Here is a 16,568-nt window from a genome sequence, read left to right as displayed (position 1 = left end):
TTAGGAATAAAATGTATAAAATCAGGCAAATGACATACAGTATTAACAAACCCCTCAGGAAAAATCTTCAGAATATAGAGAGGAATAAAACTGCTAAGTTTGGTGTCTGTAAGTGCTGCTGAAGTGGAGATAAAACTAATTTTGAGAAAACGGCCTTTGAAGATTGTATTGTACATATGCAAATAGGCAAAGTGCAATAATAAAATCATGTGAATGAAATCTGAACAAACCCCTCAGTGAAACCCTTCAGAATATAGAGAGGAATAAAACTGTAAGTTTTGATGTCTGTAAGTGCTGCTGAAGTGGAGATAAAACTCAAACGGCCTTTAAAGATATGTACTGTGATTGAAATCTACAAACGCAAATAGATAAAGTGCAATAATAAAATCATGTGAATGAAATCTGAACAAACCCCTCAGTGAAACCCTTCAGAATATAGAGAGGAATAAAACTGTAAGTTTTGATGTCTGTAAGTGCTGCTGAAGTGGAGATAAAACTCAAACAGCCTTTAACGATATGTACTGTGATTGAAATCTACAAACGCAAATAGATAAAGTGCAATAATAAAATCATGTGAATGAAATCTGAACAAACCCCTCAGTGAAACCCTTCAGAATATAGAGAGGAATAAAACTGTAAGTTTTGATGTCTGTAAGTGCTGCTGAAGTGGAGATAAAACTCAAACGGCCTTTAAAGATATGTACTGTGATTGAAATCTACAAACGCAAATAGATAAAGTGCAATAATAAAACCAGGCAAACGATATATCAACAAACCCTTCAGTAAAAACCTTCAGAATATAGAGAGGAATAAAACTGTAAGTTTTGGTGTATTTAAGTTCTGCTGAAGTGGAGAAAGAAACTTGTTTTGAGAAAACTCCTTTAAAGTTATGTATTGTATTTGAAATTTACTGATGGATATAGCACTAATAATATAACACTTAAAAGTGTAATTTGGATGTTTTCTTTTAACTGTTCTGAAAGAAGACATGTTATGGAGTTTTTTTAATGAAAAATTGGTCAAAAGTACGTGAAAAAAAAACTATATGTGCCAATAGGATCAGGAAAATACATGTTTTCTCTTTTAATTATTTCTCTCTCTCTAGTTCTTGTTTTAAGCATAAACTCAGTTAATTTTGAAACAAGACTTCTTCATATCTTTTGTCGTTTTGCATCTCCAGTAATTGTATCTTGATTTAAGAATGTTTAGATATTTGTGCTGGAAGACGAGACAGAAATACAGAGGAAATGACGTGTCTCCTTGTCAGATAATATGTTCTGTGCAGTGCATTTAGTGAATTTCTAGGGAGTGAATGTTTAAGTGCACTAGTTCTGGATCGGTTTTGACATTATCTGACATGAGCTAGGGAGTGAAATGAAACGCACCCAGGGTAAAGTGTAAAGAGCAGCAGAATTGTGAATCTGATGCATATCCTCCGCAGTCACGGTTTGGGGGTGTTTTTCTCCTGTCGAGGCATCGCTCTGGCCGTACAGCAGTTTTGGGCGAGAGGTCATCGTGAAATCACTGTGTTCGTCCCTCAGTGGAGGCAGAAGAACAACTCAAAGGTTAAAGGTGAAGCTCAATTTATGCCTTGTTATCTCAGTGTATTGGGACAGCAGTGAGTGTGTCATCATGTGGCTCTTGTGTTTTCTGTAGAAAGGCAATACATGAATGAACTCTATGATCTGGGTTTCCTCAAATACACTCCATCCAGAGAGGTCGAGGGCAAGAGAATCAACTCATATGATGACCGGTAATTAATCATTCCATCTCAGATCAACACGTCTAAAAAAGGGTTAAGGTTATGTTAAACTGTGTAATCCAAATAGATGGACATATGTGACCCTGGAGCATAAAAGCAGTCTTAAGTCGCTGGATACATTGTATGGGTCAAAATTATCCTTTTTTTTATGCCAAAAATCATTAGGATATTATGATCATGTTCCATGAAGATATTTTGTAAATTTCCTACCGTAAATATATCAAAACATAATTTATGATTAGTAATATGCATTGCTAAGAACTTCATTTGGACAACTTTAAAGATGATTTTCTCAATATTTTGATTTTTTTGCACCCTCAGATTCCAGATTTTCAAATAGTTGTATCTCAGCCAAATATAATCAGCTAAATCTCAATTGACCCAATCAGAAAATTGACCCTTATGACTGGTTTTGTGGTCCAGGGTCACATTTTACATGCAATTCAAACACATAAATCTTAAATTTAGGGCTGAATATTTTTTGAGTATAGCAAGCAGTGATGTAAACCAATAGTAAAAAAGAAATCAGTGCTGTTTCGTTAGTTAATTAGTGATTGTTGGTTAGATTCATGCTGGAGCTGGCACAGAAGACGAATGGAGTTATTGTGACTAATGACAACCTGAGAGATCTGGTGGACGAGTCGCCCGCGTGGAGAGACATCATAAAGAAAAGGTGGGCATGCATGAAATATTTCTGAATTAGACTCTTTTAATCAGTGCATTTCAGTGTTGAATAAAGTATATTTACAGTCATTAGCTTTTTCTTCATCCTCCATCTTTCTTTCTTTTTTACCTTGGTATAATATATTGTGATTGATTGTTTTATGTGCAAAGCAAGGGCTTCATATTTGAAGTGCCCCTGATGCACCTTAAATGATCCAGTTATGAAGGCAGCACACTAGCTGTGTGTTGTGTGTATAGTTTTTATAGCAGTGACAGCTGTTGTCATTTACTGATGAAAGTGTTGTTTCTTCAGTACGGGCCGCGGTGGACCTCATCTGAGAGACTTCCTACATAAACACCACAGGTGCTAAAATTTACACGACATCACACTGTCTGTTAAATTAAATGCACTGCCATTCAAAAGTTTGGGGTCAGCAACATTTTCTAATATTTTTTAAAAAGAAGTCTCTTCTGCTCACAAAGGCTGTATTTACTTGATAAAAATACAGTAAAAATGGTGAAATAATATTACACATTAAAATGTTTTCTATGTTAAACTAATTTATTGCTGTAATCAAAGCTGAATTATAAAACGGATAGTTCCGGTCCTTGATTCTGATTGGTTGAGACAACAGTTTGAAGCTGTTGTAAATGACTCTATAAGCATACACCTTTGTTTACGTTTGTCTGTTGCTCGGCAACAACTTTGTAGCAACCACAACTGTTTCTGAGGAGCTACATTGTTTGGTGGAAGAATACTGTTTTTATTAATATCATTACACTTTATTTGCTCTGTTTTATTTTGTGAAACCTTACTACGTATATGGAATAACCGTTTTATAAAAGCAATAAGCCCCGTGAAGCCATGGTTTACAGTGAATTTATAAGAGCTAAGGGGGTTTTAGACTCCGCTTCATGTCGTAACGATGCCCCTTAGCTGTTATAAATTCACTGTAAACCACGGCTTCACGGGGCTTATTGCTTTATTTTCAGCATCATTCCTCCAGTCTTCAGTGTCACATGATCTTCAGAAATCATTCTAATATGCTGATTTGCTGCTCAACAAACATTTCTGATTATTATCAATGTTGAAAACAGTCGTGCTGCACAATATTTTTGTGGAAACCGTGATGCATTTTATTTTTCAGGATTCACAGATGAAGAGAAAGTTCAAAAGAACAGCATTTATTTGAAATAGAAATCTTTTGTAACATTATAAATGTCTTTACTGACACTTTTCATCAATTTAATGCATCCTTGATGAATAAAACTAAACAAATAATTTATCTCAAAATAAATCTTACTGACCCCAAACTTTTGAACAGTACTATACATAATTATTTCTGCTTTTGAAACAATAACACAATGCACAGTATAATAAAATATTAATAATTATTATGCAATTATTTTTAGACAGGGTTTGCAAACTAAATGCCCTCAAATATTTTATGTTCATCAATACAATGTATTTTCATCTGTTTTAGTCTGTGTAATATTTCTGATTAAAATGCAAACAGTCCATTAACACACGCTGATGTAGCGCACACCATTTATCTGTAGACCACATTTTTTAAATATTAAAGCACGGATAAATGATGTCTTGAAATCAGATAGTTTCGTGTCAGTGGCCTATATGCTAATGTTCTCTGAAATATGACAATAACAATAACAAATATCATGTTGAACTCCCCAGTGTGTGTGTGTGTTTGTGTCTCTGCTCTCTCAGTAGTTTGCCTGTTCCCGGCAGTCACTCGTTCGCAGGTGTGTCTGCGTCCTTCCGTCCACCGTCTGCGGCGCGGCACGCTCACACCGAAGTGCTGCAGTACCGAGACTGGACCCCGGGGGGTCACGGCAGGGGTCAGGAGGTCAGGGAGAGGACGGCGGAGGAGACACTGAAGTTGCGGCAGAGTTTAGTGCAGATCTTTCCGGACCAGGAGAGCGTGATTATCATGATCCTGCAGTGTCACCCGACCGTCAGAGACGTCAGCCGACTCACAGACCTCGTCCTGGAGCAACAGGAATAAACACCAACATGACACGCAGCATCTGGACATACACAGCTGGCTTTAAATTGTGCTCAAGACAAAACAAAAAATATTTCCTTACCATTCCAAAACTGTCTTCTAATGTGTTTTCATTTTAAACGTAATTTATATATTCAACAAGTGTAAATGATGAATATACAATGGCCGAGACGCGCTGCAACTTAAGAAAACACATGCAAATAGAAAACACATGCTTTTAGGAGTTCTTAATTTGAAATGTTAACACTTGATGTTTTGTTGATACTATTTATTTTCACATGCTCCTTTCTTGATGTAAGGATAATAAACAGACGACGAGTGTTAGAGACCAAATCAACCAAAGAATACGTCTTAATGAGTTTAGGTTTCATGTTTTTCTTTCAGGGACGACGGATGTAAATGAGCAATGTTGCTATAATCTGACATGTTTACATTTTGAATTTTTATACAGATGTTCATTAATGTGCTCTGTCCCCATTAAACAGCTACATAAATCAGGTTGTCGGTGAATTTGAGTAGCAGGTGATCTATATAAAACACATCAGACCGATCTAACCAACCAGTCATTTGTTATTAATTTATTTCAATATTACAATCAAACTGACTAAATAGTGTAATATAATAATAATAGTGTAATAATATTTTAGAACAGTTAGTAAGAACTACATCTTTACCTAATGTTTGCTTGATTTCTTTATGATAACTTTGAACATTTATTAACTTTTTAAAAGCTGGGAATATCCATGGTTGTTCTGTGTACCAGCAGAGGGCGCTATACCTACTGTACTACTGGTGCTGCATACAGTATGCAGTCAGGTATTTAAGGCCAGAAACTACAGGTGAATAGAGTACAAATAACCATTAAAACATCACCATACTTCCCCAGTTGATTGTTTACATTATAAATTGCAATTCTTTTTTGTATTGTTATGCTATGTTATGTTTAAATGTGCAAATGAACTGGATAAAGCCAGATTCTAAATTCTTGTTTGATTTTGTAGTCATATTAGAGTTAAAGGTTTTTACAGAGGGAATTCTGGATTTCTATTCTTATCACTCCATAAATGAGAAAATGCTGTAAATAGACCGAAAGAAATGCATTTTCACCATGTTTTTAGGAATAAAAGTGCTAGAAATAATCAGGTGAATGACGTATGAACAAACCCCTCAGTAAAAAATTTCAGAATATAGAGAGGAATAAAAGTGTAAGTTCTGGTGTCTGTAAGTGCTGCTGAAGTGGAGAAACAAATTCATTTAGAGAAATTTACCTTTAAAGATACTTACTTTAACTAGACGCAAATAGAAGAAATGCAATAATAAAATCAGCCAAATTATATTTCAACAAACCCCTCAGTAAAAACATTCACAATATAGATATGAATAAAACTGCTAAGTTTGGTGTCTGTAAGTTCTGCTGAAGTGGAGAAACAACTTCACTGAGGAAAAGTTAATAAAGTGAAATTTAGGATTTATAGTAAAAACCTTATATGCATCAGAAGAGATGCTCTTGAAAATTTGTCCCAATATAAAATAAAAGTTATTGGTTAAAACACAACTGAAAATATCCCAACTTGCATGCATGTTTGTCCAGTTTTCAATAGAAAAAGGCTTCAACCTGAAAGTAATTGAGCAAGATCTCTTGAAAAATGTTTTGCATTATCTGAGGTCACGAAAGAAAGATCATTGAACCTGAGACTGATTTACTCAATTTTGCTTTAATAAAATTAGACTGTATTAAGTGCATGAATAGGAATAAAAAAGTGGATGTTGATTATTGCCATTGCAAATCTGATTCATTTGATTCACTAAACACCTTTTCCGCTTGAAAAAGTGAAAAAATATATGAACACAAAAGTTGTGGGTTTGTTCCAGAGACGAATGAACCTTCTGTCGCATTCAAGCGTTTGAAGCAGATGTTGAAACTCTTAAACAAACTGTTTGGATGAGGGTTTCCTTAACCGAGTTACGATTATATGATAAAGATTTTAATATTTGATATTGTCCATCACTTTAAGCATCCAAATACTTTTCTGAGTCAGTGTATATAAGTGATTCAACAAAGTACAGTACAGAAATCAGAAAACACGATACACAAACTTAAGCATCAGTGATTTCTAAAGTGTCTGGCTGTGAACTAGTTCTGATTTGAATGTTATTTTCCATGCACATCAACAATGATGTCAGCAGAGTAAGACAGACTCATAACACAGACTTTATAAAGTGGAAAGATTACATGCAACCATTCCTGGACCTGAAAATAGCTGCTATATATGTGCGTCTGCCGTCATTTGCAGACTGATTTGATCTTGTGCTGTTATCAGGTGAGCGTCACCGGTTTTGGAAACATTAGAAACTGTTTCGTAACATGAGCTAGCTATTCCCTAACGAGCATATTCAACTTTATAAAAACAAATAATATAAGCTGAAATGTGTCTCTTTCTTCTTCAGCTCTGATGCGCGTGATGTTCTCGCAGTTTCATGACTATTTCTTTGTGCCTGAGAAAGTGCAGACAGCATTACACTGATCTTGCCACTGTTAATAACCAGCGAGATAATCACAATCTGCTAAAAATGAAAGGAAAACAGTGGCTTAGTATGAAATAAATGTAGTTTAAATACATGACTTTTTTTTACTAGGGATTAGATGAAATTCCTAATTTCTTATTCTTATACATTAAGACTGGCAACTCACCAATATGACACACATAAGCATATTTGTTTTCACAGTGTTGGTCGTTCTAGTGGTAATTGTGAATCTGAACACACCAGTATAGTTAAAATCTATTAACATATTTACTGACAAATCGCCTGATATAAAAATAATAATTCAACTTTACTGGCACTATTACTTGTGCACAATGCACATTTCTTAATATTAAGCCTAAAATGTGTTTTAATGTCACTATTGATGAGGATTGTATGCTCTTTCGATAATTAAATGCAAGATATTTAAAGTGTACCTGAATTATACTTGGCAATAGTTCCACTTTAGCACAATCAAATATACTTCAGTATATCTTTAGCTGGACTTCAGCACTGCTTCTGCACAATTAAAGTGCATGAAGTACAAAATTAGTTGCTCCAATTTTCTGTTACACCAAATACACAAAATAATGATCTTTAAAAAAGCATCATATGACCCCTTTAAAGTAGCCTAAGCAGTTTACATTTATATTTAGTCATTTAGCTGACACCTTTATCCAAAGTATACTAAAAGTACATGAATATGTAAATGTATTTGTAGAATACTTAGCATGAAATAAATGTAATTCAAAGACACTTTAGTATATTTATTTTTCACTAGGGGCAAAATCTATGTATTTTCAAATATATTTGTAAATATATATTCATAATTAAAATAAATAAATTATGTACCAATATATTTTGGCCATTTTTGTATATTTTTGTTATTTCAAACACTCAGCTGATGTTGTGCAGTAAAATCATGTTATTAAATGTCCTCTTTTGTTGGACAACGCTTATTTTTTAAGTTGTTTGGGGCGTGCCGCTTTTTAATTGCACGTTAGTTACAGCGCTTGCAGAGATCGAGCAGCTTTTACTACTGCGATTGTATACATTTAATTAAAAAAAATCTAACTGCCTAATATTTTGAGTGCAAATTGTAATAAAAATACATTAATTTTCAGCATGACGTGGGCCACAAAATTAATGCAGACGGGCTGCCTGTTGAGTACCCCTTGGCTTTAATAAGATTGACCTTAGGTGTGGGCTGGACTTCACTGGTGCTCCTGTATTTCGACTGTTGTGGCACATTTGAATATCCAGAACCTGAAATGAACAAGAATAAGAAACGTTTCTTTGTAACCTTGCAATATTGTTCTAATCACGACAAGAAAACTGGACATTTTAATGTTTTTAGAAAGCTAGAACTGTTCAAATAACATTATATTTTGGCAGGGGCACTGTAACAGGGAGAGAGGGAGTTAGGGCCCTGATCAGAGAGGACTTTCTAATAGTCCAAAGTAAACTGCTCATATAGTTGAAGAAACACGCTTGTCAATCAAGCTGCTGAAATTCTTTTCTCAGCTCTTTTATCTGACACTTCAAATCTGACTTACAAATCAAATATACAAATGCGATACAGACATCAGACTACACATGTAAATGAAGCTGGTAGCAGACAGAAAACATCTCGTGAATAGCTACAAAGCTTAACGTGTGAAACATTATCATTAGAAGATCTGCAAATCTGAATTAAGCTGATTATCAGAAGTAACATCAAAAATGGTCAACTTTTTATTATAGTATGTGCATTTGTTTTCATAGTCTGTCAGGTGATAATACAAAATGTAACTTATCTTTTTCATCTTTATGTATCTTATTTGTCTTTCAAGTCATTCGTGAGGCCTTTAGTTAAAAATTACCTGTTCCTGCAGGTGGGCGATATGACCAAAATTTTATTTCACGATAATGATATTATATTAGCTATTTTTATTTTATTTTATTTGTATTATTAAAAATAAGAAAAGAAGCAAATGATAAATGCAATAAAACAAATAAATATGAACTTTTAATTTCTTCAGCTGCAGTAGGCTGGGTTTATTTAACATGTAGTAAGAAACATTACAGAAATTGAATAAAGTACATAAATAAAACTCTGGATAGTCTTCCCTGTATCAATCAAACATGAACTGATTCTATTAAAGATCCAAAATTAGACTGCTGCACTGATCAAATATTCTGATACACATCTGGTTTTCACCCAACTGTTTGTGTTTATTCAACACATGACTGTCTATGTAACGAGTCATCATTGTGTGCGTATTTGACCATTCAAGCACAATAAAACACGAAAGAGATCTGTTTTCATGATCATATTCTATCAATGTGCGCGCTTATAATGTGCGAGTTATTTTTCACTGCTTATTGCACGTAATAACTTTATTAAACATCATGCACGTCCCAAATTCACGACCACATGCTGTCTGAGAGAGGCGCTTTCTGTGTGTTTGCTTCGTGTGTGTCAGTCAGCGTGAGCACCGCATTGAGTTCTTTTTCACTGCTTATTGCGCTTAATAACTCTATCAAATGTTTCCCATTCTTAATTTTCTCATGCAGGCATGTTTCAAGGTGTATATAACTTTTATGTAGTACTGTTACGCAGATTTATTTGCATACCACGGAATACACGATACAGCAAAATCTCTACCGACAGACACTTTATTCCACGGTAAAGAAATATACCGTCATATTGCCCAGCCCTACCTTTTCCAAACAGAACGTCGTAACTGGACAAAACATCTTGGGAATGCTTTGTATTTTGAAATGTTTTAATAAAAGACACATTGAGCATGATGAGACTAATTTCATCCATTTCACTTTCATTTTGTTAAGGAGTTGAATAAAGGCTGCATCTTATGTTTGTGCATGAATAAATGATGAAAATAAATATGTGAATGTTATTGATAATTGCCATTGTGATTGTCTTCGGTATATAATCACTTCATAGAGCTACAAACACCGTTTTGTAGCTTGAATCTGGTGGTAGATGAATAGATGAACACAAGTGTTGTGGGTCTGAATACGTTTGAACTCTGTGTCCCAGACTGAAGCTCTCTAACAAATGCTGCACATTTTGCAACTCTTAAACAAACACTACTAGTCAGTTTTAATGAAGATCTCTTTAACCAACATCCTGACAGAAAACAAGGGCATCTTGATGGCTCATTCTATTCTCGGGCCTCTCATTAGCAAAATGCACAAATTATGGGCAGATCCTCAAATATTTTTGAATCTCGTGCGAGGGACCCCCATATTAAAATTTAAAAAGACATTTTCAAGGAAAATATTCATATCAATGTGTAAATATTTATTTAATTAGTAGGTTTAATCTACAGTATAGTATTGCACTGTTACATGGATTTATTTAATTTGGGGTTTACTTTTTATCATGCATTTTATCTTATTTGTGATGTATTTCTTTATACACTGTTTTTCCTTTATACTTTTCCCCAGGCTTTGTCTTAAAGGGATAGTTCACACATAAGATTTGTTTTCATCATTTTGTTTTTTTAAACATGACTTTCATTCTTCTGTGGAACATATAAGATCCTTTTTTTATCACACAATTGAAGTTAATGGGGTCCAATGGTGTTTGGTTCCTAACATTATTTAAAAAAAAATAATAATAAATTAATAATATAATATAATAGATATAATTATTAATATAAAATTATTTTCTCAAATGAAGATTTTAAACAACATTTTTGGTGACCTTTCTCTTTAAATATAAGCGTGATATCTGAATTGTTTGGCTGACACACTTTAGAAATCACGCAATGTCCACTGACACACTTTGAATCTTATTTTCAATGTAAAAGAGATGTGTCACTATCAAACACCTGAACAGAGCATGCCAGACTAATAAAACACTTTACAAAGTGGACAGATCTCACACAGCCTTTCTTGTCTCTTAACAGAGCAGTTCATTTGTGCATCTGTGTGATCATCTGTTCTCATCTTTTCATCATGAGGATCGATTTCATCTGTATGTTGTTATCAGGTGAGTTTCTTTTTAAAACTGCTTATAACATTACAAATTTATCTTAATAGCTCTTTAATGTACACTGTAAAAAATGAATCATGTATAGTGTAAAGGTGATCATTAAAAAATACTGTGTATATTGTATTAAAGAAATTGTGGTTCAGTGTTGTATAAAAAATATTGAGAACATTTCACTAATAAATCACTAATAAAACCAAGAGATATGTTTTCCTCATTGTTTTTAAGGAAACTTAAGCAATTTTGAGGCTTGAATTGAGGAACTGATTCAACTGGGAAAATAAATAAATAATAATAATTAAGGAAAGAAGGCTACCTATTTATTTTAAGACAATTAGCTCAATTATGCAGTTTTATTTTGCCGGTGATTGTTAGTTCCCAGCATGCTTTGCATATGGCTGGATATGGATAGTAAATATTGAAATTAAGTGCTATTTTATGTGTTTTTGAGTGAAGGGAATCTGTTTATGTTTATTTGACATTTGAAAGAGATTCTGTTATGTTGAATTTCTATCATTATCATTGTGCAGAAAAGTAGAGCTTATGGTTAGTTTGCAGATAACTGCATGTGCCATCACGAAGATGTTTGATGTTTATTTAGATGAACTTTATTTTACTTAAGCTGTGTAGCTGTATACTATCTTTTAATTGTACTAAATAACTCAAAATCAGATACAAACAGGCCATACTAAAAATCACAGACATTTGAGAATCTGCTAAAAAGAAATTAGCACATTTCATTAATTATATTAAATTGATTGTGTCATAGATTAAATAATTTAGGAGATTTTACATGATTTATTCAGGTAAATTCCATTAAAGAAAGGCTTAAAAACGGTGTAATATTGTTACCATAATTTTTCAAGTAGATACCGCAAAACATTTTTTACAGTTTAAAAATTAAAGAGGATTTTAAAAGTGAAATGTTTGTCTCTTTCTCTATTCTTTAGCTCTGATGTGCGTGGCGTTCTCGCAGCTTCATGACTATTTCTTTGTACCTGAGAAAGTGAACTGGAGCGATGCACAGACGTACTGCAGACAGCATTACACTGATATCGCCACCGTTAACAACCAGCAAGATAACGATAATCTGCTCAAAACTTTGGCAAATGCAAACGGTTGGATTGGACTCTATCGGACTTCAGGTACTACTCCTTTAATCTGGTCGGATGGGAGCAACTTCACATACGCAGACTGGGAACCGGGTCAACCCAACAACTATAATAACATTCAGTGGTGTGTTAATATTTACCAAAAACGCTGGAATGACCAAGAATGTTACTTCAAATTTCCCTTTGTGTGCCATCTTGGTGAGTTTTTTTTAATTTTTTTTATCTTCATGTACACCCCCCCCACCCCCTTTTTTTTCTCAATAAAGAATTAAAAGTGCAGTTCACCCAAAAATAAAGATTTGCTGAAAAGGCCATCCGAGATTAGGATGAGTTTGTTTCTTCATCAGGTTTGGAGAAATGTAGCATTGCATCAGTGTCTCAGCAATGGATGCTCTGCAGTGAATGGGTGCCGTCAGAATGAGAGTCCAAACAGCTGATAAAAACATCACAATAATCCACAAGTAATCCACAGTACTCCAGTCCATCAGTGAACATCTTAATTCTGGATTTGTTTCAGCTTTTGTCTTCTCTATACATAAATAAAAATCTAAACATGAACATATATATTATATATATTATTATAAAAAAACAATATTTTATGATGAGCGCAGTAGGCAGTATGACGTGCCATTCTGGATCTGCGCTCGCTCTCACCGGAGCGTGTTTGCTGAATACAAATTATCATCATAATTAATGGACAACTAGACTATATAAATCAAACAGCTGATAAAAACATCACAATAATCCACAAGTAATCCACAGTACTCCAGTCCATCAGTGAACATCTTAATTCTGGATTTGTTTCAGCTTTTGTCTTCTCCAGATGTTAACTGATGGACTGGAGTGCTGTGGATTATTGTGATGTTTTTATCAGCTGTTTGGACTCTCATTCTGACGGCACCCATTCACTGCAGAGCATCCATTGCTGAGACACTGATGCAATGCTACATTTCTACAAACTCATCTACATCTTGGATGGCCTTTTCAGCAAATCTTCACTTTTGGGTGAACTTTTAATTAATTCCTTACGTAAGGGAGGGGTTCAAGGACAAGAAACATGTGATGTGAATGTCATGCTTGATACTGAAATAGTAAATAGCTGATTAACTTGTGATTTATTAGGCAACCCAAGACACTACAGACCCCACATATACAGCACATTTAAATCACACTTTTAAATTAGATTATAACGTTATAAATAAGATGTACTAGCAAGATAAAAGTCTATAAATTAGATTGTCAAAGCTAGTATCTGTATCTGTGTGCCTCGCACTGAGCTGTGATAGTTTGTACAAAGACATTCATATTTAATATTTTTTATCATTCAGATGTGGCTTAAGTTTCCTTAATGCGCCATGAACTTTGAACTGGTCTGATAAAACCTGATGAGAAAACATAACTATAATATAAATAAGTGATCTGGTATGAATTCATATAATTTGAGACACTTAGACACTCTTAGTGGGGGTGTGAGCAGACACATCGAAATTTGCTACCAATTTGCCAACATGTAAAATAGTTATAAACTGACATTATACATGACAGATAAACAAATAAATAAATAAAACATGCAGTAGTTTGGATTGGATTATCTATTAATCTGGTCGGATCGGAGCAACCTGGACAATAATCAAGAAAGACCAACACTGAGAAGTAATAATTGTGTTACATATCGATTTACATTACTATTTTAATGTAAATCCGTTAAGTTACTTAGCTATATTTTTCTGAATAAGAAATTGTGAAATTCATCTAGCTGAAATTTTGTTTTCTTATAGTTTATACTCGATCATGTGTTTCTCACAGAGAGGAAGAGACAGATCATAAGAGTGGAGTTAAAATCAGGCCAAAATCTGAACGATCCTGCAATGAATATAGAGATTCTAGCGAAGGTGAATCTCAAACACGTCATCATAGAAAAACTGTCCTTAACACTGAGAAAATCCATCAGTACGATCAGTCTAAAGTCTGTTTGTGTTCTTCAGATGGAGCAGATACTGAAGGAGAAGGGGCTGGAAGAACACACTAAACTGTCATGGATAACCCAATCCAATGGGAATGTCTTCCAGAAGAAGAAACTAAAGAGTGACCCCACTGAACAGCCATGCATTAATAAAACTGCATAACCTTCTTTGACTAACTGTTAGCATGCTGTTGGTTATACACATTCATTGGTTATTTACAAGGCAAATGCTAACTAGTAGATGAAGTCTATCATTATTTATCCTTATGTCCTGATTCTTTCCAGGGGTGTCTTGTTGAATCATGAACTCTTCTGTATTCATCAAGTGTGGTTTCATGTAGAAATGTTCATTCTGCATTGTTTACTGAATAAAAAAAAAACATGATTTCTGTTAAATTATCTGGGATTATTTGCTAACAATTTGCTAACTATAGTTTTGAATGCACAAAATGCTTTAATACTGCCTAAACCTGTGTTCAATGTATAATTCGACCTACAAAATAATACCATGTACTGCAGTAGATGATCAAACCGTGTTAAAAATGTACATTTCTAGTCCAGTCCAATGCATCTCCCATTGAATCTTCAACCAATGGAACAAGCTAAAATAATAAGTTATTATTCTTTGAACAATTTTGTCATTTGGCAGCTAAAAAGTTGGTCCTAAATTAAAATAGGTAACTTGGTCTTTTTTGCTCAAAACCATACAAAACAGAAACACAATCTAATAAAGGGAAAAAAAAAATGTAACCATTTACCACAAAAAAATATCCCTCTTTCACTAAAACAGCTGCTCGTAATCAATAACAGACCTGCTTAATCATCAGACTAAAGCAACAAATAATTAAAAAACAAATAACTACTCAATAGCAGTAACATCACGCCTGTACTTCCAAAAGTTCACCAACAGAGGTCACAATGAAATGAGAAACAGCATGAATGCACCATTGTGTATGAAATGTGCTATATAAATAAACTTGCCTTGCCTTGCCTATATCAGGGAAAAGACATCAGCGCAGTCCGGCGCAGAGATAATAAAAATAAAAACTTTCAGGTAGCTATGTTCATAGCACCCCCACCAACAACGCATCTGACTTAATATTCTAGTTTCCATGACTTAAAATGTATTATATAAAAACAACGAGGCGATTGGTTAATTAATAATAATCATAATTGAATAACACTGTTAAAATACATAATGTAATACAAAATAAACTATTTATGTACATTACATTATTACATATGCCTGCAAAAGGTGCCAAAGGCCTGGTAATTGCTGTTGTTACACTTACAGGACGATCAAATCCTTAATATTGACCAAACATTTAATTCAAATATCCACTTAATATGAGCACTGTGCGATGTCCGAACTGATTGCACTATATTTTATGTATAATTGTTTTCTATTCTTAACTGTTTTAAATTCATTTTAAACCTCTTAAATAAATTTTTTTATCATTTTCAAAGTTTTTAAATTCCTTGTTTTATTGTTGTGATTATTTTCTTTCTTTTCTTTTATGTAAAGCACTTTGAATTACCATTGTGTATGAAATGTGCTATATAAATAAACTTGCCTTGCCTTGCCTATATCAGGGAAAAGACATCAGCGCAGTCCGGCGCAGAGATAATAAAAATAAAAACTTTCAGGTAGCTATGTTCATAGTCCTGTGAAACTTTTTTGACTGTTGACGTTAGTAATGTGTTTTAATGTCGGTAATAATTTCACCACCACCAACAACTCATCTGACTTAATATTCTAGTTTCCATGACTTAAAATGTATTATATAAAAACTACGAGGCAATATATGGTATATGGTTTAAATATGGTTTCATTGAATAACACCGTTAAATACATAATGTAATACAAAATAAACAATTTACATTATTACAAATGCCTGCAAAGGGCACTAAAGGCCTGGTAATTGGTGTCCTTACACTAAAGGATCAAATCCTTGTTTAATATTGACCAAACATTTAATTCAAATATCCACTTAATTTTTAATTTCTGGCCACCTTTTTGCGATAGAAATGCTACAGCCTTTTTAATTTCTTCAACAAAAACATGTGGACGTCACCAGTGTTGGGGAGTAACTAGTTACATGTAACGGAATTACCTAACTGAATTACAAAATAAAAGTAATTGTAATCAGTTACAGTTACTGAGAAAAAATGTGTAATTAAATTACAGTTACTTATGAAAATGTTAAGGATTACAAAGGGGGTTACATCTGCTTTTTTCACACACACTCCCACATACAGATTTAATTGATTTCTTTCATAAATTGCAGTGACTGCTCTAAAATATGAAACACCAATGTTTCAGGAGTTTAGGACATGCTTATCTTTTATCAACTCTTTTATTTCCTATATGGGTTTATGTATAGCTATGCTTCATTTTTTAAAGATTAACTCTTTTTTTCCAAGGCATTAACATTTTTCCTGTTAGATTCCAGTGTTTACTGTCATAGCTTTGTCAAGATTTGATTTCAAAAACGGTATCATAGCTAATAAAATATTTATT

General features: G+C 33.7%; 2 long non-coding RNA genes across 2 annotated transcripts; both read left to right on the top strand.

Annotated features, from left to right (window-relative positions):
- Nucleotides 1–1,440: 1,440 nt before the first annotated feature.
- LOC107693428 (uncharacterized) lies at nucleotides 1,441–2,429 on the top strand. Its single transcript, XR_001634741.1, has 3 exons — nucleotides 1,441–1,572; nucleotides 1,657–1,753; nucleotides 2,328–2,429. It is a non-coding gene; the product is annotated as an uncharacterized LOC107693428 (long non-coding RNA).
- A 313-nt stretch (nucleotides 2,430–2,742) lies between these two features.
- LOC107693434 (uncharacterized) lies at nucleotides 2,743–4,943 on the top strand. The gene is made up of 2 exons (XR_001634742.1): nucleotides 2,743–2,789; nucleotides 4,152–4,943. It is a non-coding gene; the product is annotated as an uncharacterized LOC107693434 (long non-coding RNA).
- Nucleotides 4,944–16,568: the final 11,625 nt, after the last annotated feature.

Source organism: Sinocyclocheilus anshuiensis, unplaced genomic scaffold, assembly GCF_001515605.1.
Source record: "Sinocyclocheilus anshuiensis isolate Anshui unplaced genomic scaffold, SAMN03320099.WGS_v1.1 scaffold1050, whole genome shotgun sequence".
NCBI lineage: Eukaryota > Metazoa > Chordata > Actinopteri > Cypriniformes > Cyprinidae > Sinocyclocheilus > Sinocyclocheilus anshuiensis.
This window is presented reverse-complemented; position numbering and strand designations above follow the sequence as displayed.